This window comes from Colossoma macropomum, unplaced genomic scaffold (genome assembly GCF_904425465.1).
Source record: "Colossoma macropomum unplaced genomic scaffold, Colossoma_macropomum, whole genome shotgun sequence".
Lineage (NCBI taxonomy): Eukaryota > Metazoa > Chordata > Actinopteri > Characiformes > Serrasalmidae > Colossoma > Colossoma macropomum.
The window spans coordinates 27,853,207-27,878,467 of NW_023494805.1; the positions used below are offsets into that span (position 1 = coordinate 27,853,207).

A 25,261-nucleotide genomic window follows, 5' to 3' on the forward strand; every position below is an offset into this window, starting at 1 on the left:
TAGTCCATAGTAAACAGAGAAAAAAACAAATAGGTCAAGCGCACCCTGAAGCATGAATTCAAGCGTTCACAAGGCTCTCTGCGTGCTCTGGAGAGGACGGTCTCCATGAGGATGGAGGGGTTGAGAGGTGGTGATTATTATTGCAGCTAAAGAGGATAAACACCCACTTCTCCATATTTAACACCACCTGTCATCTTAACCTGACCCCACTCTGGCAAGTCGCTCTCAGGGAAGCTGAGTGACTCTGAAGGGCCTTTGAGAGGTGCTCCAGGATGGAGGAGAGGAGCTCCAAACAAGCTGGGTGTGAATGAGATGCCTGCTAAAAAGGCGTTAAGGGCTCCGCCGATGAGGCCAGAAATGTGCTTTATGGTCAATAAGTCACAATGGACCAAACATTAGATAACATTTCAACTGCCTCTTGCTCAATCAGATTGTTCAAGCATAGATCTAGAATGGCCCTGCTTGGGATGCGGTTATGGAGGACATCAGCCATATGGACATACACGAGCGTACATATGCAGGCTGTGGATTTGGACGACGGCCAGGGTAGACTCACCCTCACTGTAGTACCAACAGGAGTAAAATTGGTACATGGGTTGTTGGGGTTGGTGCACCGCTTTAGGTGTGCGTAATTCTTCTGTTGACTGGATTCCAAACGCTACTGGCCTACCTGTGGATTATGGAGCGCTATGACCTCACCACTTCAATCTGCCACTATCCCACTGCTAAATCCCCCCGCATACAGAATGAGAGGATGGAGAAGAGGACAGGAGGAGAGAGGAAGGGAGGGGTGGAAGCAGAGACAGCAAGAGAGAGAGAGGGAGAAAGAGAGAGAGACAGAGAGAGAAACTCGTTCTCGTCTGGCGCCATATTGTGCCACACCACCACCTCATCCAAACTCTCATAAACAATTACAGGGAACAGCTAATTATTTTAATGGCCTTGTTCACCCCACTGGAAACAACCACAAAGCAGAAAAAGCTTGTAAAAATTAATATGTCTAATAAAATAATCGTAATTGTCACAACCCGAAAGACAATGCATTACAATGATGAAATGCTAAAAGCAGTCAGCTTCAGCAGAAACAAATGCCATGCAGCTGACACACTTGCATTATTACAGCGACAACCCTTCAGCTTATGAATATAAGAGAAATGCAGTGATAATTTACAATGACAAAAACATTATTTGCTCTGTGATGTAAATGAAGCCATTCGTTCATGATTTAAATCTATTGCTCAAAATGGCACCACAGTTTCAGTCAGGCTCATCGTTGCACAAATCAAGTCATCACTTGGCACAGCTAATCAAATGAAGGTGTCTTAGCGCAGAGATTTCGTCAGGTGCTCGATTGCTCCTGTTCCGCTGCCCTGATTGATTAATTGAAAGGGAGGAGTGATGAGCCTAATTGGTGAGCCCTTGTTGGCTGATCAATCCTGAACGATTGTTAACAATCAATCAGCTGCAGGCTTGTGACCAATGCAGTTTTACTCTGCTCTTTAATCTGTCATTTGACGATAGCCAAGTGCACAAACACACAGTGCCGCAGTGTGAAAGCCTTGTTAAAATTCATTAGCGTCCTATTTGTGAAGCTACATCAATATGACCATAATATAACCATAATATAGCCTTGGGTATGCTAATGAGAGTATAAACATGCTAATGAGTGTATAAATATTCCAGAATTCCCAGTATATTCTCTCTGCTGAAGCGTTCACTATCAAAGTCACATTAACTTGGCCACATGCTCTTCTTTTTCTTTCTCTTCACTGGTACATCGACCGCAGACAAGCTGCCATGCAGTTGTGTCATTTGTGTCAAGACTGAGCCTGGTGTTAAGTAACAGGACCACTGCCTTGGGCCAGATATTCTTCTTTGTATCGTCTACTGCATAAAAAAAGGTGCTGATGCAAGCCTTAGCAGATGGGAAAAATCAACTAGGTGGTTTTAGGGTAACTTTCTCTTATACGATACTAGTTTACAAAAAAACTTTAAAAAAAAAATTACAAAAATGGATAATTCACAAGTAAATGAGCCCTAGGACTGGAAACACAATTCATAGTCCTTGGTGGTCAGAATCCAGCACCGTTTAGTGATTTTCCTACTCAAACACACCGGATTAGGTCTGTCATGATATGATCACTTGATTTTAAAAGATCATTGAATTTGCCATCTTGGAGATTCAGCAGTGATTGTTTCAAAAGATGATAATGTGCATTTTAAATTCACCAACTGTTGTCTTTTACAGTATGTGTCCACAAATATCTCAGTCCAATTCCTTTGCCAATGCCTCACCGCTTGAGAGGAGTATCTTCATGTTATCATTGTATTAAAGAGCTTTTTCTGACTGGACTATTCAGACACACTTTTGTTGCATACAGAAAATGTAAAGTTGCTTTTGCCCTACTAGTCAGTGCTACATGGCTGCAGCTTGTAATCTCTATGAGCCAAAACAAGCTCAACTTTTTTCACCATGGCATCAAGATGTCGTTGCTCGCTAATCCAAAATCCTTCACACATTTGTTTGCTACCCCATGTTGTAAATGAATGGAAGCGATATGTTGAATGATTAATTCATGTGCAGTGGACACAGTAAGAAACAGAAACAAACAAATATGGTTTTTGGAATCATTCTGACAAGTCCATTTTCAAATCATCAAAATAACTGGTAAATTATTTAATGACTAACTAATAGTGACAGTCCTACATTTCATACACCTGATAAGTTAATTACTAGGTTTAGTTCATGTGCTAGAACAGGAGAACTGTACTGGACTCTTGCTCTACAGGACCAGAATTGCTGACACCTGTTCTAGGAAAAAGGCAATAACACCATTATTAACCGCCCACATGGTCTACTAATGCCCCAGCAGAACATTTCAGAGCACCTTTGAAATAGCAACTCCAGAGTGTATACAAGTTCAAATTTGACCCTGTTCCAGCACTGTGCTCTGGGGGCATGTTAGACTAGAGTGAAATCCTGCTTTAACTAAGGCCTGACCTCAGTTACTGAAGCCTGCAGTACAGCTGAGAGCAAAGCAACCACTTCAATCACAGCCTACAGCCCACCTATCTGTCGCTTGCAGTCGTGACTTTACACTCACTATGAGCTATTTCTAAGTCCAAGGTCAGGCTTGGGCAGGCTATAAACCTAGGGAGGGAGTGCCAGCAACCATGTTAAATGGACTCGTAAAAAGAAATAAAAGAGGACACTGATGAACTTTGCCGTAAGGCTCTTGTAACTATCGATGGTGGCTCAGAAGTCTCCACCAGTGATCACTCACAGATGACGCCAAGTGTCAAAAGACCCAATTATTGCAAATTGGATCAGTCTACAGTATGGAGCAACTCTTCATTTTCCCTGTATTGTCATTTCCCTCTTTTGCTTCATATTCCTCCCTTTCTGCACTAAATTATCCCCTCAGTTTGCCCTCTTTTCCTCCATTTTGCTTTTTCTCTCCCCTCTCCTCAGCTTCAGCAAAACCCTTTATCATACCCGCAAGACACCCTCCATATTAAGCTCTCTGTCTCTCTTCCTCTTTTTCTCTCTCTCTCTCTCCGTGTGGAAGGCTCTGTACGGGTCACAGTAAGAGTATATAATCCGCTCTCGTACCAGCACTGCGTTTACCTTCTTTCTCTAACAGCTAACCAATTCTCCGCAGCCCACAATCCTGCTTCATGCCGGCTCTATCTAAATTACTCTCACACAATTTACTCCATCACCCAGGGAAATTTGCGTCTTTAAATCGCATGCGACCAATGTAGGTACTGCAATTTTTAAAAATTAGTCTTAAATATCCTCATGTCAGGGTTGAGCTTGGTGCAGAGCCTCCCTTGTTGAACTAAGATTTATGTAATGGAAAGCAGCAGAAATTTTGTTGTAATTTAGTGTGATTGCCTAAATTTATGCTATTAGAATACTACAATGCACTATTTAAGTCTCCAAGCAGAAGCTGCTGAAACAGTGCCATGGCCTTCCCAACGGTGCCCTCAAGTTTTCAAGTCCCAATTCCAGCCATCACAAGCTTCACAATGACATCTCTTTCTAAAGCAATTTCACTTTGAATAGAAAAGAGTGGAAACTGATTGGTCCCAGGAAGAAAAATAACAATTTGCATTGTGACAGGACCATACTTCAGTATTTATCCTTAATTTGAATTGCACCTCTGTGGTTATGTTATTTCTCAAAAGGAAACAGTCGATTTGTATTGAAATGACTTCCAAAAGTATGAGCTGATACCGGTTTGCTAACAATATCATCTGAGGTTTAAGGCTAGGAGAAATCTGTTATAAAAATTGATGGATAAAACACTATTTAATAAAGCCTTTTTTGTTTAGCCTGTACTACGAGTCTTAGCTCGTATGTGGAAATAAAAAACTCTAATTTACTGATGAAAAATCTGATTTGACTCCATCCTTGAACATTCTTAATTTGTACAAATAGTTTCTGGGGGGCTTCTCTGCCTGCATCTCAGTCAATATAATAGATGCTGACTTCTGTGGTTGACCGGGAGTTTTTTCCCTAGAGTATTCATCCATTTAATGTAACACAAGAAACTAGAGAGAGACTCAAACAGATTCGCATGCACGCACAACATCAATATTTCTTGCCTTGCTGACCTATGGCAGTGTCTATGGACAGGATTTTGAGTACATTCTATCAATAAAATATGAGCACGGGGAGTGCATCATAACAGATTTTGCCTTATATGTGAATTTATAATAAAGTCATCCTTTTTTAATGTCAAACATCAGTGCACTTCCACAAGCAACAACAGCAGGAACACTAGTAGGAGTATTATCTTCAAAGCTTTTCAGATGTCATAAGGTAGCATTAGGAACAGTAGAGGAGTTGCATAGTAGAGAGGGCATGATACCACTGTTTCGTTTATGATTTATTAATGCCGAAACGTAGAGTGTATGATATTGATAATGATCTAGTATATTTTTCTTTAAAATTAGATATTTTTAGTTGAAGCATTTTACTTCAGATGGCCTTCTAAAACTATGCTCAAACCGCTCAAACAAATCCTCTCACTATTCTATAGGGACATATACATAGCCAAGAACATGACAACACGTGCATTGCTCATTCACGCGCATACTCTTAAATTATCCCCCCCCCAAAAAAAAAACAAAAAAACAGATTTCATTTACAGTGAAAAAAATTCAAAATTCGTTATTCATTGTTCTTAAGCTGTTGTGGTCACGTGACCTACTTTACTTTGCCTTGCTGTGTTGCACTGCAAGCAATTCTGTGCACTTTTCCAGCTAGATTTCTCACAGAATCGGATGAGTCGCTCTTTTTTCTCCTCCCATACCTGATCCAGCTTTTTCTGCTGAAATCAGCCTGATACTGACACTCAAACCAGTGGCATCTCTAGTGAACAGCCAACCACACTAAAGATATGTGCGTGCGCACATGTGCATGTTTAGAGAGTGAGATAGCGCACATCTGGTCCCTGAATGCCTGCATTCTCTAGAGCGTGTGATGCGTTGTTTTGCCTCCACGTGTCCACCTGTGGGCAAAAATAACTCCAAAACGCTCTCTCACTCTCGCACGCTCTCTTCCTGCACCTGTCTGCCTTATGTAAGTGCTGGGGGTGAAGAGGGAGCATTTAGAGCCACAGAAATGGCGCTGAGTCTAATCAGGCAGGTGAGGCCTATCTATCTATCAGCGTATGCGTGTGTACAGTGAAACCATAACAAACTCATGCAGATGACTATCTACTTGACCTGCATGCTTCAATATGAAAAAATCCTTAATTTTGTTATCTTCTTTGATTGGCAGGTGAATTTAGCCAGAGTGCTTGGGGGTGGGGTTGCTGAAGACGTGGATAATTGCTGCCATTCATCTGCAGGTGTATAATCATGCACTTGTCATGGTGCTCATTTTCTATGAGGTGCTCTGCTTTGCATGACAGCGAAAATGATACCTGTATCACATCACAATTATGGCACAGCCGACTGCTTTAAAAGCCCTCAAGTGTGTTCCGCGTGTACAGTACAGTGTCACGACATGTGCGTTAATGGGGACCAGTGGTAGAGTGACAAGTGTTCTAAAGAGTGTTTGCATATGCAGGTATGTACAAGCCTTTGTTAGATTCCACGAACAAATATGTGCTAATGTCCCTTGTGTATAGGAAGCTGGAGTGCGTTTGTGTGTATGTGTGCGCTAATTCATCCATGTAGATTAAAAGCTCCCTGCACTGATGCATTTTTTTACCCCTCATCTCTCTCTCTCTCTCTCTCTCTCTCTCTCTTTCTCTCCCCCTCCTCTCTCTCTCTCTCTCCCTCTCTCTTTCTCTCTCTCTATTCTTCGTCTGCACCTGTCTCTCTGGGGTGACTTCTCATTTTTCTCAATCAAAGCACAGGGCTGTTTATTCTTAGAAGGGTGTGCTGATGTTGGGTATAATGGGACACGCACCCCATGCGATAATACCACCACACACACTCGCTCCATCACTGACACACACCAGATGAGCGATGAGCCACCCGCCAGGCAGCCTTACCCACAGTCCTCTGGTCCCTCGTTCTGATAGCTAATTGGTCGAGAACTACCCAACTGAATGCTGATTGGTAGAACGTGTCTTCCTGCAGACCACAATGAAAATGTTCCAGTTTTGTTGTCTATGTGTGCGAGCGCATGTGTAGGTCTGGTTGCCTGCTGCTGGGAGGAACTGCTAAAATTCAGTAACCTGTTTTTTTTTTTAAATATATTATGGTATCAGATGATATTTAAATTTGCATTAATAAGGTAAATGAACCCAAGCTTCTTATGTATTGCTATACCATGATAGAACAATTTCTTTTAGACCTGAGTTAAATCTAGCATGTTTCACTGAGCTAGTGAGACAGAAGCTATTTCTAGTACTTTTTATGTATTTTCAACTGTTCCTTCAAAGTAAGCTGAAGCTAGGACCCCGTTTACATCGGTCATTTCATGTGTCTTGAGTATCAGAATTACATTCAAAATTATCCACATAACAATGCAGATGTAGATGCACTTAAGACACATTTGAAAGAGGTGATCACTTAATGCACTTTAGAAGGTGATGTGAGGTGCATTTTAGACAGATGTTATACAGGTGTAAATGAATACATCTCTCTAAGTCACACTTGACAGCCCCTCCCAATACTGCACCTCCCTCTACTGTTCTGCATATGGGGATAAAAAATGTCTACTGGACTGCCACCTCTATACAGAGGTATCACTGCTCCTTGAGTTCAGATCTTGACATAAGTTTCTCTTCTGAGTTTAATTCAGTAGCCTTCAGCAGCCCGAGCTAGTTAGAATTAAGTACCAGTTTGATAAATGCATACTTCGTCTCATCCTTATGCATCATCTCACTATAATAACTTACATTTAACTCACATAGTCCATAACCACAGTGACTAATTATTCTAATCTGCCCTCTTCTTGTAAACATCGGTGTAAAGCCAGTATAAGAAAATTAATAACACCATGCAAAATTGTGATTTTTGAGGCACCAACCACCTTTTGAATACAAAGGGGAAAACAAGGAAAACAGGCAATCGGTTGTTGTATATGAGTTGTTTTGCATATTATGTGCCATGTAGCAATCAGATTTTACTCTGACAAACCAGAGACACATTTGCCTACCAAGTTTAAAAACGTGGTTAAAATCTTACTAAGTTACAATCCAGATACAAATCACATGAAACGACCAGATGCAAACGGGGTCAAAGAGTATCTGTCAATACCATTAAAACTAAAAGTCAATAATGCTGGGTGTATTACACCAATACCAGTGTACTCATACAGACAATATATCTCTCAGCACCAGTTTGGGTCAGTAAACAACCTGGTCAGCTTGCTCTCTGAATATTTTTGAATATCTAATACACAGGAAAAAGAAAAATCCTGCTATAAAGAGAATGTAAACTCAAAGCAAAAGTATTTATATTCAGAGTGTATTGCAGTCAAAGGTGGAGTGGGGAGTGAGAGATTAAAACTCCTCTTTCAGAGCTATTTATGGTCTTCTGAATGAGTGGACTCAATGTAGGCTGAAGCGTGAAGGGCTTGAGACTGTGGCACAAAGATACAGCAGCATATAAAATACTGACACTTACATGTGTAAATGCTTTCAGAGTACTGAATAGCCTGAATTGCACCTAGACTTTTCACCTACTACCTTTTATATAAAGAAGACAGAATCACTTTCATATTTCATTCAATGTTATCACATACTGGCTGGTATAGGGATGCTATATATAGAAATACAGTGAGATTGATACATAACTCTCTGTGTCCTCCTTTAGGCTTCAAGTGAAAGATAACTTGACAGGCATGATGGTACCCAGTCCAGTTTTAAAGGAACAGCCTTGATTAAGTTTAATTACAATTTAATGTTTTCTAATAAATATGCTGACATATTTCATAGTTCAGAAATGATTGAATCATATGAGTGTTCTTGGAGAAAACATTCAGATTTCCTGTCTGTAATGTATTGCCAAATAGCGGAATACAACAGGCTTACACATTGTAGTTATTGTAGTTAACTATTATTGCTTTTATTGTTGCTGTTGTTTTAGTATGTTGTTACTGTTGTCATTAACTTCTGCTATTACTATCACTGAATAAGTTCAACTATAAACAGTTACACTGTAAAACATTTCTTTTACTATGATTTGGCAATATTGCGCTTGATACAGTAAAGTCAGTAATATAAACTAAACTGAATCAACCTGAAGTAGAGGAGAGACATTGGCTATCACATAACACAGGAAGCAGTAGGACTGGGAAAGAGCAAATGAAAGCCCTTGTAGGAAGACCAGTGTAAGTCTGTTTGACTGTAGTGTATTTATTTACAGCAGAAGGCCAGTGGTTAGAGGAATCTCCCTGCAGGCGCTTGGACAAGGCCTCCATGTGCAGCTCTTTTCTGCCCCACTCAGCAGTCCAGTAATGGAGGGGGAGAGGACCATAGACTGTTCTCACCAAGAAATGAGAGAGACAGAAAGAGAGAAAGAGAGAGCTGCTCCCAAGAGACACAGCCAACTCTCCAGTCATTTAGAGATAGAGAAAGAGAGAGAGAGAAAGAAACAGCTAGAAATAGCAGCCCTTCTATACCGGTACCAGTCAAACTGGCTACTGAGGAGACTGACCCTGGGCTGTATAATCTTTGGTCACTAGCATGGAAGTGGGAAAGTACAGGGAGGCCTGTGATTCTCTATTTGCCACCTACAGAGGCGTCTCAATGCTGCTGGCAGTGCTAAGGCTGTGGCAATGCTAAAGCTGTGATAATACGTGACAAATGTGCATACATACTGCCATTCAAATTTGACAGGACCAACAGACATGCAGGCAAATAAGCATGCACACAAGCATACACTATCCATCAAACGTTTGGAGACATCATGCCTTCTTTGGAAAGCATAATGTTCAGAGTACTGTTGGATTTTCATTATAAGAATAAGCAAAAATACATTATAAGAATAAGTGAGAGGTGTTTATTAATACTTTTCTTTGTGTTCATCAAAGCATCCTCTTTGGTATGAAGAGCAGGTTTCATGTCAGTTTTTTTCCTAAACTATTGTTAAAAGCACATAACACATACTAGAAATCTTTTAACCCAAAGGTGGTTTAAACACACAAAAGGTATGAGCATGGTGAAGTTTGGCATGATGCCCAAGAAAGAACTTATATGTCTGCGTGATAGTCTCCCCAAAGCTTTCACACCATAAATATTTAGCTTACACACTTTTTGCCTGATTTAAATTCATAAAGATTTTTTTTTTCAATGATTAATTCAGTTGGCAGTTAAATAAAAATATGACTGATTCATATGTACTTAAGCCAAGCTGGTAAAAAGAGCAAATGGCACACCTTCGAGAATCACTTGCAGCCTCACAATCAGTCATGCTATGAAAAAAGCTTAGTATCACCATGAAAATTACCAATAAACAGAATTATTAAGGAAGAAAAACTCAATAGCCTCTGAGGGAAAATGAGCTTCTGTATCAGTGAGGTGTGCGGTTCATGAAAACACAAGGTACGTCGAATTGTAGCTTGAAGGAGCTGTGGGATAATGGAGGTATGAGGTACAGTATGTCTGCTCGTAATGTGGTTATTGAGCCATACTCATTTATTCCATGCGTAATGCCTTTGTGTGGGGAGAAGAAGTGGATCTGGAGTGCAATGTTTGACTCCTGGCAAGCTCTTTATATTTGCACTGTTGATCATAAAGCATTGAGAAATGCCTCTCAATGTAAGCACAAAATTCCACCTCTTAATCACAGGTATAAACACTGCTCTTCTACAGCGTGTCATTTTTCTCATTACGGGATTGGTAAAAGCACTGGCTGTATGCTAATGCAACGTGGAGGGCTGGAAGTAGAGAATAATAATATGGACGAAGAGCCATATTGCACTTCTATTGCTACATATTGTGACTATGATACGCCTTGCCATATATTAGAAATGCACTGAGAATCTCTGATGTGGCCTGAACAAAAAGTATGTACATTTGTTGGATAACGTTACGCCTTTGTTCGTTAAAATACCCACAGAACACTCAACAGGAAAGTTTGTGATTGATCAAAATGCACATGCAATAAACAATTTTATGATTAACTAGAGGGCTCATTTGCATATTGAGGCTCTCTGCAATAGGGGTATAGAATAGTGAGGTTGTGTTACATTTTGTAGTTGTTGACATGCCCAAATAAGGAATTCCAGGTCTAAGCCATTTTCCATTTCCTGTGAGAAAAATGAATGGCAATTTTTTAAAACAAAAATCAATCATATCGCACCCTGTAGTAAACTACAATGTTGCAAAGCTGATACAATATAATGTGCAGGCACTTTAGCTTGCATGTACTCTTTGTATAGCAATACTTTCATTTTGACTACTCATTGACCTTGTAATTCAATGCCACAGTCATATTTGAGGGAAAGCTTAGGTAAAACTAAACATATTCACTCTCAGTTAATCAAGACACAAGGGCTTTTCCGGATGCTATAAAATTATGACACATCCTCAGAGGTCTACTGCAGAGGCCATTATTACAGTAACAATAAACAAACAGTATACTTTACAGCTGGAAGAAGAGGGTTTCAACCTAGGGTTCAGCGAATCCAAGACCCTCTAAATCATCTGCACCAAGAGACCTTGCACACATGCCTCGAAATAGTTCTGATCCATTTAGCAACCTGCCTGCATCATTAAGCACAGACATGGCCATGCCGACAGGGCTGGGGTGAAGGTATGTGTGTTTGAGAAGGTTGTGCTTAAAGTGAAGAGTTCTGGTTAATGCTGGGGAAAGAAGGATGCATTTGGTAGGAGATCAAGCTCAGAGGGTCTTCTCTGCTCGCCCTAGTGATCAAGAAGGTCCATCTTAATTGGAGCAGTGATCCCAGCTGCCACTGAGAAAAAAAACAATATTGCAGGCTGGCAGAGACAGCAAGAGGGGTAAGAGAAAAAGAGAGGAAGAAAAGGAGGGAGCAAAGCCAAAGGGATCCATGTAAAAGGTTGAGCAGAGCTAGTGGCTAATGAATCTTGTGATTTAACAGGAACATGGCTGACCCTCTCTGGACCTTCTATATCACAGCACAGGTGAACAATGCCTCTGGCCCTTAATGATGACACGTCTGTGGTTAAAAGGGGGCGGAGGGGGATTCCTCCATTTCAGGCCTTCAGTATCGAACGAAAGGAGGAAGCACTGACTGAGGAGGATGGCTGGAGAGAGGAGACGGGGGGTGGGTGGAAAGCTTAGCCAGCCTTTCTCAAGAGGCCTAATTTACAAGCCCACTGATCAATGGGTTAATTAAGTAGAGAGGAAAGTGGCCGCAATGGGGGTGGAGGGATAAGAGATGGAAGGAGCTGGAGAGCAAACCAAAAAAGCCTTGGAGGGTGATTGGAAATGCAGTTCATCTGTTAAAACTATACTATCATTTACATAGGAAGCATTAAGTACCTTTGGCATTCCATGTGTGCTTGACAGGCAGCAATACAGAAGCTGTGAAACTTACAAATGATTAATTAGCATGTCAGAGATTTCTGACACTGCTGCTAATGTATTTTCCTGTGGTGTGTAACTGCAGAGTGTGGATCTAATTGACAAGCACTTTATAATTCAAGGTTAAATAAGACTTGCGAAGGCCTGCGTGGGTTTTAACTGCAGAGGGAGCAGCTCTGAGAAACCCTGCAGCTCAGGAGGACAACTGAAATAAATATAAAAATAAAATAAATAATAAATTTATGCATGGGTGAGGCATCCACAGGGGTGGCCCTTCACATCCTCGGGCTGGATGAGAAGCATGTTTTCCAGTTAAACAGTGAGCCTCATCCTCTGAAATGTGTTTACTGCCTTCCTTAGGAAAAAAAATGAGGAGGGAGAAAGAAGAATCCTGCTGACTCGCTGCTTCGTGTTTTTTCTCCACCCTCTCTTTTTCACACTTTTTCCCCTCATTTCAAAAACAGTCCCTTGAGATTAAGGAGAAACTTCATGATCGTTTCATCTGAGTACCAAGGGACCATGAAGGCTTTTCCCCTTCCAGCTATCTCTCTCTCTCTCCCTTCTCTTTTTGTACAGTACTTTAACTCTAAGCAGTGTCTTGCATATCACTCTCTCCCCAATTTATACTTGCTGCTAATCACATTTTCTAACTGTAGCATGACGCAACAGCATCACTGTTTATGTTAGCTAGCATATCCATCACAATTAGCACTCTAGGCTAAGGCTCACAAGCAACTAACAGCTCTAGCCACCAGTAGAAATCTGTATTTTACAACATGCAACTTTCCACTGAAGTGCATGTCTCCTTCCATTTCACTTAGGGTCATACTGGTTTTAAACCTCACAAAGCATTTTTTATGGCAGTTGATAACAAAAGCATGGCTTAAGTTTATATGAATTATTTCTAACTGCTAGCACATTGAAACAAGTGGAGAAATTCAGTTAGAAGTGTGAAGTCTCAACTTTTTATCAATGTAGTGTCCGTGTTTATAAGCAGAAAAGAAGATACTTTATTATAATTTGAATTTTTTGAAAAGTCTTGTTTTGTATCCTTTACATTTTTTGCCATATTTTTGTAATTTCTTGACATCAAGACAAACAGAAAAAAATGTATCCTGACCAGACAGAATGCATATCAAAAGTGAATGTAATTCATTGGGTATCACTGTGTAATTAAATGTGTAATTATAAAAAGCAAAACAAAGGTAATAACTATAATTCCATATTATATATAATTCTATAATTCTAACCATTAATGCTGTAGTAGCACAATACTTCAAGTAGCATCTTATGCACTTGCCAATGAGTAACAGGGCAGGCATCCAATGAGGCGTTGTCCTTATCTTTAAGAAGTGTCCCACCCTTATCCCTCTCTTTTTGAGTGATAGACTCAGCCTTCAGGCAGCAGCAGATTAATGAAACACCAACGAGCGCCATTTCGCATGAAGAATGGCAAAACACAAAATATGCTGCCTAAGAAAGGAGTGCTGTCAAGCTAAATTGGCCAAGAAAACCGTGTCAAGTGTTTCTGTGTATGTTTTTCAAGTGTTCTTTTTTCCCCATTTTTAGACAGCTCCGGGGAACTCTCTCTTCACTCTGTTCTCTCTGTCTCTCTCTCTCTCTTTCTCTCGCCCCCCACCCCCCAAGCCACTGGGCCTTAAGGTTGATGTTTTCTGTGCTGACTGTGACAGTAGCAGCAATGATCACCAGTACCGCTGTAAAGAAAAGGGTAGAAAAATGAGCAACACTGCAGTTTTGGCCATTCTTCATTACTTGGCCCTTCTTTGCTGCTTAATGGCATTGTTAACTGGCCTGTCACTATCATCAAAATAATTGCTAGATGACTTGATTACTAATAGAGTCATATAAGTAATCAAGTCATCTACCAATTATCTTGATGATTAATCCAGTAATCAGTTTCTAAAACTGGACAACAAACCAAAAACAGCCAAACGAAGACAAACTAACTATAATCCTAACCCATGACCAATAACAAACTATGTATAAAATATATAGAAATGGGAAAAAATAAACTATGAAGCCCCAAAAAAGGGAAAAGTAAAACATTTGTTTATGCATACAATTGCTGTTCCAGTCAGTGGAAAAAAAATAAAATATGCATCATCACCATGCAAACTGTCAATTAAATACTAAATACTGTCTATTCATCAAGAAGGTCAATTTTAATCGATTACAATTTTTTTCCACTGACAGCTCTAACACTAATCATCTCTCTCCTTCTCTCTTTCTCCCACGTTTTCTCTCTGGTGAGTTCTAATGAGAGAAGCACTGAGAGTAGAGTGAAGTACTACTGGTGGGTTGGGATGAGAGATAAAGTAATGTATTAAATCTCACTGTTATAAAGGAGAGAGTGAAAGAAGGTAAGAGAGAGCAAGACAGACAGACAGAAAACGAGAGAGAGAGAGCTCTCTGAGTTAAAGAAAGTGGGGGTTAAATTCTCCATTAGCCACCCACATCTCTTCCAGTGCGGCTGTTTGGAAAACACCTGCAGCACTGATCTAAGTGCAGTGTAGGGGTTCTCTGTCTCTCTTTGCTGATGCAGGCCGAGGTCAAGTGCCCCCCCTGCGGCCGGCACACCGCCGCGCCCAATCTGGAGCAGAGAGAGCCTGCAGCGTGAGAGTGTGAGAGAGGCTCAGCAATCAGCTCAGCAGCCCCAGGAGAGCACCACTGCACAGCCCAGCCTGCTTCCTCCATTAGCCTCCATAACCTACATAACCAACCAACCAACCAACCAACCAACCAACCAACCGGCCAACCAGGACCAGAGCATGTCAGACACAGAGCAACCTCACAACACAACACCAAGCCATAAAGAGACAGATATATATTACCATTCAAAAGTTTAGAATCAGAGGTCTAACAATGCATCGATCCATTCATCTGAAAGCACTGATTTAGAAAAGATTTTTTTTTAATAATAAAAGGTAAATCAGAATTTGTATGTACATTTGTTCCAGTATTGTGTAAAGTTCTCAAGGTACACCTGTGTATTCCTTATTCTTAAAAATAATTGTGAAATTCACCAATCAAATTAAAACAAATTGTGGTGAATTTTGAGATTTCACAATGCGCTGAATCATCTGAAGAATCAGAACTGAAGCATTGTAAGGACAGAGATTTAGAGCTTCAGTTTGGCATCAGTGTTTTAACAATAAGCTAGTTTGATGCATGTATAGTTATTAGAATGCTAGGAAGCTGTGAAAACACATGATTTTAGATGTGCTCAAAATGATGAACAAAGCTGCAAATGATTCTAAAATAAATAAGAAAGCTATTAGAGTGAAATCATAATTAAATTAACATCCAAAAATGGCTCATATATGAGCCAGTGATGATCAAATATCAAGGTAGATTAGTTCAACTTATTGCTGTCCTCAAAACCGCCTAAAAGCACCTTTGGTGTCTGGTTTATAATATTTCAATATGTTCTATATAAGTTACTGTTGCAGAAAACATAAAAGGTTGTTAATATGACAAGTAATTCCAAACATTTGAATGGTAGTGTAAGCGCGTGAGTGTGTGTGTGCGTGGGCGCCTGTTTATGCACGCAAAAGCGAGGCACTATAACAGACAGAATGTTCAACACTTCATTAGTCTCCACACCGGCCTGTGTGTGACGGGCGCCTGTCACCATTGCTGCTTGCTTGTTCTGTTGCTGCTAGCAGTGGCTCTCTTCACCGAGAACTGCTATTAAACATTAACATTCAGACAAGGACACAGAGAGAAGCAGCCACCCACATCCCTCTCCTACAGCACCACAACGCAGTCTAGACTACTAGATTACTACATGAGAGTTGGAAATGCAAATGTATGTATTATTGTTAGGAAAACAGAAAGGAAGGAAAAACACACAGGACAAAATCAACAATAAGTAAATGAGGAGGATTGCTAGCATAATTAGGACCTCATAGACTCTCCATACAAAAATGACCACTATCATTGAAAAAATGCAATTCAATTTGGTTGTTTAGTCACGACTGCTCAATCAAGCTGGTGCTCTAATATAGGCTTGTGGTAAAAATATTATATCACATTTTTGCAGCTAATCATGAGTCATGGGGCTAAAATTGAACAAGCAGTGATATAAGGGGTCCAATAAAGACACTGCAAGTGCAGTCACCATAGTACCCCCATGCTACAGGCCCCAGTACAATTGCACTGCCTGCACCGCTGGCAGCTATGCCAGTGCTAGAAACGCTGCAGGTTGACGCAAGATGTCATATCAGTGCTTGAGTATTCTGAATTTTTCCGTTTTTTTCCCTACTGGAAGTGAAAATGTGCTAAAATGGGTCTGACCACTCATGGGTAGCCATTCGGCTTAAAAGCGTCCCTCTGTTTCTGGGTTTCTATAAATAAAGCGGTGGAACAGGTGGGCGAGGGTTTAGTAGGCTAGCGCACACTCTGTGTCTTATCTACCGGGTGAAATGGTGATATTACAGAGCAACTCATGTCACCTGAACACAAGCAGCTGTGGATAGGGCAGAAACAGCGGCATCGGTTTTATTATGGGCCTATAAAAGCTACTGTCTGCTTTTATGTGTGTATGTTTGCATGTGTATTTGTCTGTATGTGTATGTGTGTATGTTACATAAAAAATGCACTAATCTAGCTGGGCGTCATCATGCCATCCGGATTTACTCAAATCCCTTCAACAGCAGGAAGACGAAAGCGGGCCGCTGAAAGGAAGCGACCGCAATGCTGTGAGCACATGAAAGAGAGGAGTACATAGAGAGAATCAATACTGATCATTCAGAGATAATCAATAGTACACATTGTTATTGATAAAGCTGTGACTCTTAATGAAGTAGCTGCTTCAGAGACAGCTGTTATTTCCTTTGTGGGCTAACAGACACCTGACTGACCTACAGATGACTTCCCTTGTGTTACTATGGACAAACAGATGCCTAAATGAACAGATGGATGGAAATGTAAAATCATCAATCCTAAATAAAAACTTAAGGTGTCAAAACTTAGAAGCTTGTAGTTATTTATATGATTTGTTCCCACTTGCGACTCACTGAAAAAAACAGAAATTTTGTGTGGATCCAAATATTCCACTGATACTACATTTGTGTTTCTAAGCACAAGAGGAAATAGTGTATTATGATTTGAATTTGATGAAAAGTTATTGGTGTGCATTGGTGTACAGCCTTTTTTATGGAAAGAAAAAATACATCCTTTACAGCATTGCCCTTTTTGTTTTTTTACATTAAAATAAACAAAAAAGGTCAGTGTAGATATGCATGTTAAAGTGTAGAGGGTTCACACTGGACGCTGTATTGTAAGCGGTAATTTACACCAGACATTTTGAAGGGAATAAAAGAACAAAGAACAAGGGTTGACGAGGTCTGCAGTTCTCTACTTTTTCTGTTTTTCAGAAGTGTTTCTGAGCCCTCCTGAGGGCCCAAAGATCATGGCCAGCAAATACTTGTTTTCGGTCTTGTCCCTTGCATACAGAGATTTCTCCAGATTCTCTGAATCTTTTAATGTTATTATGTAGATGATGAAAAGCAAAAGTTCTTTTCTATTTTATGTTGAGAAACATTGAATTGTTACACTATTTGATTGTGCAGTCTTTCACAGATTGGTGAACCTCTCCTCATCTTTACTTCTGAAAGACTCAGCCTCTCTGGGATGCTCTTTTTATACCCAGTCATGTTACTGACCTGTTGCCAATTAACCACCAGGTGTTGTTTTAGCATTACACAACTTTACCAGCCTTTTGTTGCCCCTGTCTCAACTTTCTCTGAAACATGTTATTGGCATCAAATTCAAAATGGGCATATATTTGATATTTCAATATTTGATATGTTGTCTTTGTCCTGTCTTCAATAAAATACAGGGTTTAAATGATTTGCACATCATTGCATTTTGTTTTTATTTACATTTTGCACAGCGTCCCAACTTTTTTGGAAATGGGGTTGTAATTCAAGGGATTGTCTCAATACTCAGTCGGTCTAATGATATTTATCTTTGTCTGAAGCTTATTATGGAATGGATATAATTCACCTGAAGGAACAGGAGGAAAAATCAAACAATTGTTTGCAATTAATTAATAAGATAATGGCATAATGTGCTGACATCCAATCAGCTTCTTGTCTCTGTAAGGTTTATGTGTGCCAATATACTAGTCATTACGCATCATATGTAGTTTTGATACCCATGATATACTCAGAAAAGAGTATTGTAAAGTAATCAAACATGATAACAGTAATAACGTAAATTATATCACTGCATCCTGAAGTATAAGATATAACTGGGTGTCTGTATACTTGTCCCCATGCTGTTAATCATGAACCAGACCAACTTCAGATTAAACTCAGAACACACTGCAGTCATTTGTCTGGCAAAGAGGAAACCAAGCCCTGTCACTGATGTAGGCTTATCCTCTGTCACACAAACTCTGGCAGCAGCCATCCAAGCCACATTAAACTCTGAGATAGATCTTGCTGCTCTGTAGGAGGTCTACACACCAAAAAGTGTGTATGTGAGAGTGTCTACAACTTTTTATTTCATGTCTTTGAGCAATCTATGATGTCTGTCCACCTCGGTAGTTTGGTCTGGTTGCTCTGCAGCCCTGCGACAGTGTTTCACACACCGAAGGAGAGCGTGTATGAGGTATGTGTGTGTGGCGTGCAAAGCTTCAAGCTTCTTTAGAGCAAGCGACCTTCCTCTAACCTTAAAATGCAAGCCCGTGAGATAAAGAAAAAAAGACACAGTGGACAAAAGGACTGGAAGAAATCAGAAGAAGAAAAGAGGACACAGTAATCCGCCCAGGCAGAAACACCATCACTCCATCATAAATCATGTTAACACACACATACACTCTAAAAATGTCTTTGTTGGAGTTTTCCTTTGAACTATGCATTACCACAGGTAAATACTGCCATACCTGCATTAACCCAACCCTAACTATGAAACAGTATGGAACAGTTCAATAAAAATCGAATTTACTAAATTTTACCTTCATTCAAAATGCAGTAAATCAACCAAGACATGGTGTCTGGAGTTTGTTTCTTTAGTTTTAAACTGAAGCTACAAGGCTATATAGCTAATGAGTAGGGGTGTATAAATTCTATTTATTTAGCTTTTTAATAAACTTTAATTAAAATACTGCGAGTTAAAGAAAAACATCACTGATAAATTTTCCTAACCAGGGACCTGCTCAATTTGGCAACCCTGAAAAGGTTGTTGGTTTTGTCTGAACAGCATGAAGTGGTGCAAGAGAGCAGAGCAAACTGTGTCTTTTTAACTATCATCTTAAAAATGAAAACAACTGTTTAGTGAACTCTTATCAGTGAATTTACTCTTGGTAATAAATGCAACCGTGAACAAGCTTGCTACCTAGCTAGCAATCACAAGTCACAAGGGTCACAAGTAAATTAGCTAAACAGAGGCAAAAAAGCCAGCTTTCGCAGTACCAAAGTCCATATATGCTTTTTTTACTCTGTTTGACTTAATAGTATTGGGAGGTATAAACGTTATTATGTTGATTTTTTAAATTGTCTTTACAAAATGGGCTTGAGAGACACCTACTCATCGTCCTACCCATGTATATCACCACTCGGTCCTACCCATGTATTTCACTGTTTAGTTTCAGTGCACAGTGTGGTACACGTTAGCAGAACTGGTATAGCACAGTTTCTCAGCATTTTTGCTCAGTACTCGGAGCAGCTTTATTGGAAATTGTTTATTGACAGAACTGTCTGTACAGGCTGTGTTTCACATAGCTTTAAAGGAGAAAAAGACTCCAACAAGACGTAAAATTTGAAATGCGGGCTCCTCGGATGCATTAGCCTCGCATGCAATTCCTGCTGTCACTGTACTACAAAGACTGTTGTTGAAATAGACAGATGAGGAGCAGGGAGTAAAACTATAAAACATACTTCACTTACAGTTGCATGGAAGTGCCTTCCTGGTGTGGAACAAACTCACTTCACTCCACTGCAGCGCTACTCACTCCAAGGTAGTTAACTCAACATAGCTAGCTAATGCACTTCATTTAAGATCAGCTACATTTTGATGATTTAATTGTTAAGGTGCTTCCCACTCATTTAAACTAACAACTACTTAATTCTAAACAGGCTACTCAGTATGTATCAGTATCGGTGAGTACTAAAAACATGTACTCGTACCGTCATCATTTTTGGTTATTTGAATTTTGTTTAAAATATTATGAGAATACCAAATCACAAACAAAGTACTGTGTATCAAATCAGAACATGGGCTGAGTGAATAAGTAATGGAAGCCAATGCCCTAGCAATTAGCATTATGCAAACTGCATGCCTAAATCATCACATGTGTGCCTCAAACTGTTGTTAGGTAATCTCAAAAAGCCTTTGATTTTGTGGTTTATCACACTTAATAACACTGTCATTTATAAAAACTGACAAAAGTGCTTCCCATTGCTAAAAACAGAATTTTGTCTATACTTATGTCCATGTTTACAGCTGTAAGCTGCATCAATACATGTAAATTTTGTCCATTTGACTTTTTGCCAAACTACCACTTTAACCTCAAAAAGCAAAACAAAATGCGTTGATGTTTTTGAAATAAAAGCTAAATGTCCCCACAATATCAGAAACTCTTTTCCTATTATTGTAGAGATATTTAGTCCCACACACACGCACATACACACACATGGTTGCTGTCACTCCACCACACATACACATGCAGGAGAGGCATCACATACCCTTGAGGAAAAAAATCTCATTAAAAGGCCTACAGTGCATTTGCATGGTGGCCAGCAATAACTTCCAGCTCTCAGCACAGCGCAGATCTAAGAGGCATGACCAGACACAATCCTGCGTGTGTGTGTGTGTGTGTGTGTGTGAGAGTGATCACTCTAAGCATTCCAAGATTCAGCAACACGGACAGCGCCAAGTTCACCAAACACCTGTCTGGTGTACACCTGTACCACATTTACACAGTCACACATATGCACAGAAAAATGGACAGACCCACAAGTAAGGGTGGGCAATATGACAACAGTATAACATCACGATACCTGACAACAATATGTATCGCAATATTTTGTTTATCAAAGGTTTGTGAACAATTGGAAACAGATAAAATGCACTGGCAAAACAGCAGTGCTAAATTTATGTGAAAAAATAAATTATTTTTTTAATTTTAATACTTTTTTCCAACATCTGCAAAAACAAAGTAAGAAGGAACAGAAGAAAAACCATTTGTCAATATTAACTAAAAATAACAAGACAATTGCATAATGGGATGACTTCCTGTTAGAGATAGCACTACTTTTTCTCTTCTGAAAGCGATACCAATATCGAAACCTTGGATATGGACTAATAACAACATTGATCCAATATTAAAAAAAACCTTTAAAATCTTCTATTTTTAATTGCAACACTTGACTTACGACAAGCATCTAAAAGTAGGCAATCTTGCTCAAACTACGCAAACACTGCTTATCCACACGAAGAAATAAATAGCAAACAGCATCACACAATGAGAGTGTGTGCTATTTCAGGACAGATTTATTACAGGATTGCATCAGATTTGTTCAGTTTTCCTCCGACATTCCTCCAGCCAGCTACTTGTTAGCACGTAGTTTGTGCAGTTACTTTTCACTTATTACTGTTGCTCTATTGGTCTAAATCTGTTTTGTTTTGTTTTTTTGGCTCATGCCATTGTTTGACAAGTACTGACCTTGAAGTACTCACCATAACCATAATATACTCAGAAAAGTGAATCGTGAAAATATATCAACATATTGCATGTTGCCCACCCCTACACACATGTAGCAAAGAAAAAGAAGCCTCTGAAATGAAATGTGATGAAAATGACAGGATTGTGCTGAAATAGTAAAAGGCTTCAGTATAATGGAGGGACACAGAAAACTTGCCAACAAGCTTTCCATCCATTTGCTGGACCAGAGATTCCTCACAAGCATAGACACACACACACACACACACACACACACACACACACACACTCACACTCACCTTGCCTTTGCACAAATGAACCCATTTGCTCAGGGTTTTGCATCTTATCACTTGACTGATGTGTGCCTTAGAGTTCCCCACAGAATAACCACACACACACACACACACACAAACCTATGCACACCATCCTCTCAATGACAGGGCCACCTGTCTCCCTGTGTTTAATCAGCCCATTGCAAATCAATTAGAGCTCATCGATCTGCTGTTTCCATATGAATGAACAACACTGGCCTCCAGGCTCTGCTTCTAACACACAAATACACACCTAATGGAGGCAGAGCCACACCGAAATAGATCAGACACACACACTTGGTGGTTGGAAAACAACTTTGGTGACAAATCAGTCGAATGCAAGGACAGTCACACACTTATGTCCATCCATTACAAAACTCCCAAATGACACGGCAAGCTATCCATATCTCTCATTTGGGCCAGAGAAAGACAGAATGAGGGAGGGAGAGAGAAAGAAAGAGGGAGAGAGAGTGCGAAAGAGCCAAAGAACAGAGATCTTCTTGTCTCTGCTGAATTCCACCATCCACCAGGCTTGGAATGGACAAACCAGAACAGCATATAAATGTGGCCCATTCTTCCTGTGTGTGTGTGTGTGTGTATGTGTGTACGTGCACAAGCGTTCATGTGTGTGCGTGCTGTTCTACACCTCTCCCCATGAGCCGATCAGCACATCAGAGAAGATTACTCGTCTTTGATATACGGTTATAGATTTTATGTGTTTGTGTGTGTGAGAGTGTGTGTGTGTGGTGAACTACAGAGAGAGAGACAGATGGAGAGAGAGCTTTTCTATCAGATCATCTGTCCATTTTCTAAAACAGAACACATTCAAGATACTAAGAACAAGTTAATAAACGCTGACCATACCCATGAAAATACCCAGAAAACTGTTTGGTGAAGTCATTTATCACGGTAACGATAGCATATCGTCATATTGCCCACCCCTACACCCAAGCACGAAAGAACAGAGATTAAAACATACTCTCAGCAGCTGATCATTTGGATTTACCATTTAGCTTCATGGACTCGTGAAGGACCTAGCTACAAAAGCAGTACCGAAATAACAAGAAAAACCTTCAGCTTGAACGTCCAAGGCACATTTGGTGAGTGTCACGTTTAAAATGGGTCATTGTACTTTTAATTTTTCCAGCATCCTCATTCTAACCCAGATATAACGAGCAGGGCTTCACTTTGAGGCTGACAGCCTGGGAGTCTTCACAACAGCTACAGCTACTGCTGGCTGGAAAACAGCAGCAGCTGAATGAAGTGGTTATTCCGAATGTAAAGCCAGTTGTTAACGTTAAGGGATCACAGCTAACAGGCAGTCTGAGTGATGCTGGGGCTTGACTGCTAAGCTGAAGGCTACGTTCAGCTCTGGCACTATGGAGACGTATTCCTACCTGAAGATGACCAGATGGGCAGAAATCCTCGCGTTTGTTCACTCGTCGGCTGATATTTCCCTCGTTTTCTCCGTCCTCGGTTCTCAGTTAACGTTACACCACTCCTCCGCCTCCTCCTCCTTCAGTTCCACACATTTTCACATGAGCCCGGCACTAAATCTCTACCAAACGGGTTTTGACCTATTAGATAGAGCTAAATGTTTGTGGAGCTAAATTCCCGACAAACAGAGGCGAAAACGGGTCGAGTTTACTGTATCGTTAAACCCGCTCACTAAAAAAAACCGACTCTGTCTCGCGCCGGAGCCGTTAGCTGTGGGTTCTAACGCAAGCCCGCTGCTTCGTTCCTGTTTAATTTAGCCAGATGTGCCGCTCCAGTTCGCTGTTTCTCAGACTAAAACTCACATTTGTCGGTTTTAAATCCACCGGCAGGTTTCTCCGCGTGTCCGTGTGTCTGTAAAGGTTTAATTCGGGCTGCAGAAACCGCCCGGTTCCTTCATTCCTCGGCAGCTTTGCCTTACATGGGAAGATGCTGGCCTCTTCTGATCAACCGTCATTGGCTGGCTCGTCTCAGCATCTCTCTCTCTCCCTGTATATGTGTGTGTGTGTGTGTGTGTGTGTGTGTGTGTGTGTGTGTGTGTGTGTGTCTCTCTCTCAGTGATGCTCCATGTCGTAGACAGTTTGCATCCCCCTCTTCAGGTGGACCACCGCTTTCACTCTGCTAGCATCTCCTGCTGTGTTTAATGGCAGCAGAAGCTGCTCGCTCTAATCACTGAATCACCAGTGGATCACAGCTACATGGCGGTCAAAACGCAAAGGATGAACTGCATGTTATCCACAATCTCTCTCTCTCTCTCTCTCTCTCTCTCTCTCTCTCTCTCCCTCACTCTCTCTCTCTGTCGTCCTCAGCTGGGCGAGCTGCATCAGGATGACGTCAGAGGCCATTAAAGCGATACAGGCCCCATTTTCTACTTTTAGCCGCTGAATAAAAGAATATTTTCTACCCATTTTCTACCCTTAAATAACAGGATATTCTCTCCGTTTGTGTGCGGGTTATTTATGAGTAGTCTATAATCAGGGCAGGAAATGTTCATTTTATTTTGTAAGTGCATCACAATGATCATCATCCCTGAAAACCAACCAGAAATACAAATGTTGGTGGCTTATATATAGCTTAGACACTCCGTTATCAACATCAATTACATGGAATAGATATTAGAGTGGAATTTATTAATCATGGCCTACAGTAATCACGTTGACTGTCACCATATCATGAAATCGTTCCAGCACCACAGCCTGATGCTTTTGTATCTGACCTGAGAGATTTGGATTTGGCTTTTTGCTCTGTACCTCTGTCATATCCCTAATTAACCTCACTGTGGAGATTACAGGCCCTGCAATGAGAGAGAGAGAGAGAGAGACAGAGACGGAGAGAAAGCTCAGCACTGGACCAGTGCCACCATTTCAAAGGGAGCTTTTTTGCGCCTGAGCAGAATAAAACATTGGCCGAAGGATCCAACTACAACATTATGACAGGTGCAGCATAACTATGCACTGTGAGAAAGTACAGTAGATTTCACCATTTTCTCTGAAGTCAAGGGGATTAATAATGAGTTTTCCCCCCTTTTTTATTGCAAAGGTATTGGATGAAGCTCCATCACTCCAGAGACAACAATTTCACAGCTCTACAACCCCAATATTGGGGGCCCAATACCAAGCCGACACTTGGTATTGGGCACAGACCTTAGGCCCATGTGCTGCTGATCCAGAGTTTTACATTTTATTGGCAATGCTTTTGGAGATTATATGAGCTGTGTGCATAGTTGAACATCTGTCTCAGCAATGGGTGCACCTTAAAGGACAATTCCATTGATTTTTCCAAATTT

At 40.5% G+C, this 25,261-nt stretch overlaps 1 protein-coding gene across 1 annotated transcript in view; it reads right to left on the reverse strand.

Annotated features, from left to right (window-relative positions):
* The window catches only part of nlgn2a (neuroligin 2a), a 197,439-nt gene extending 173,452 nt beyond the window's left edge, over positions 1 to 23,987 (reverse strand). Inside the window, exon 1 of the mRNA XM_036597603.1 lies at positions 23,379 to 23,987. The gene's annotated coding sequence lies outside the window, so the exon portion shown is untranslated. The remainder of the gene's footprint in view (positions 1 to 23,378) is intronic.
* Between the last annotated feature and the right edge of the window lie 1,274 nt (positions 23,988 to 25,261).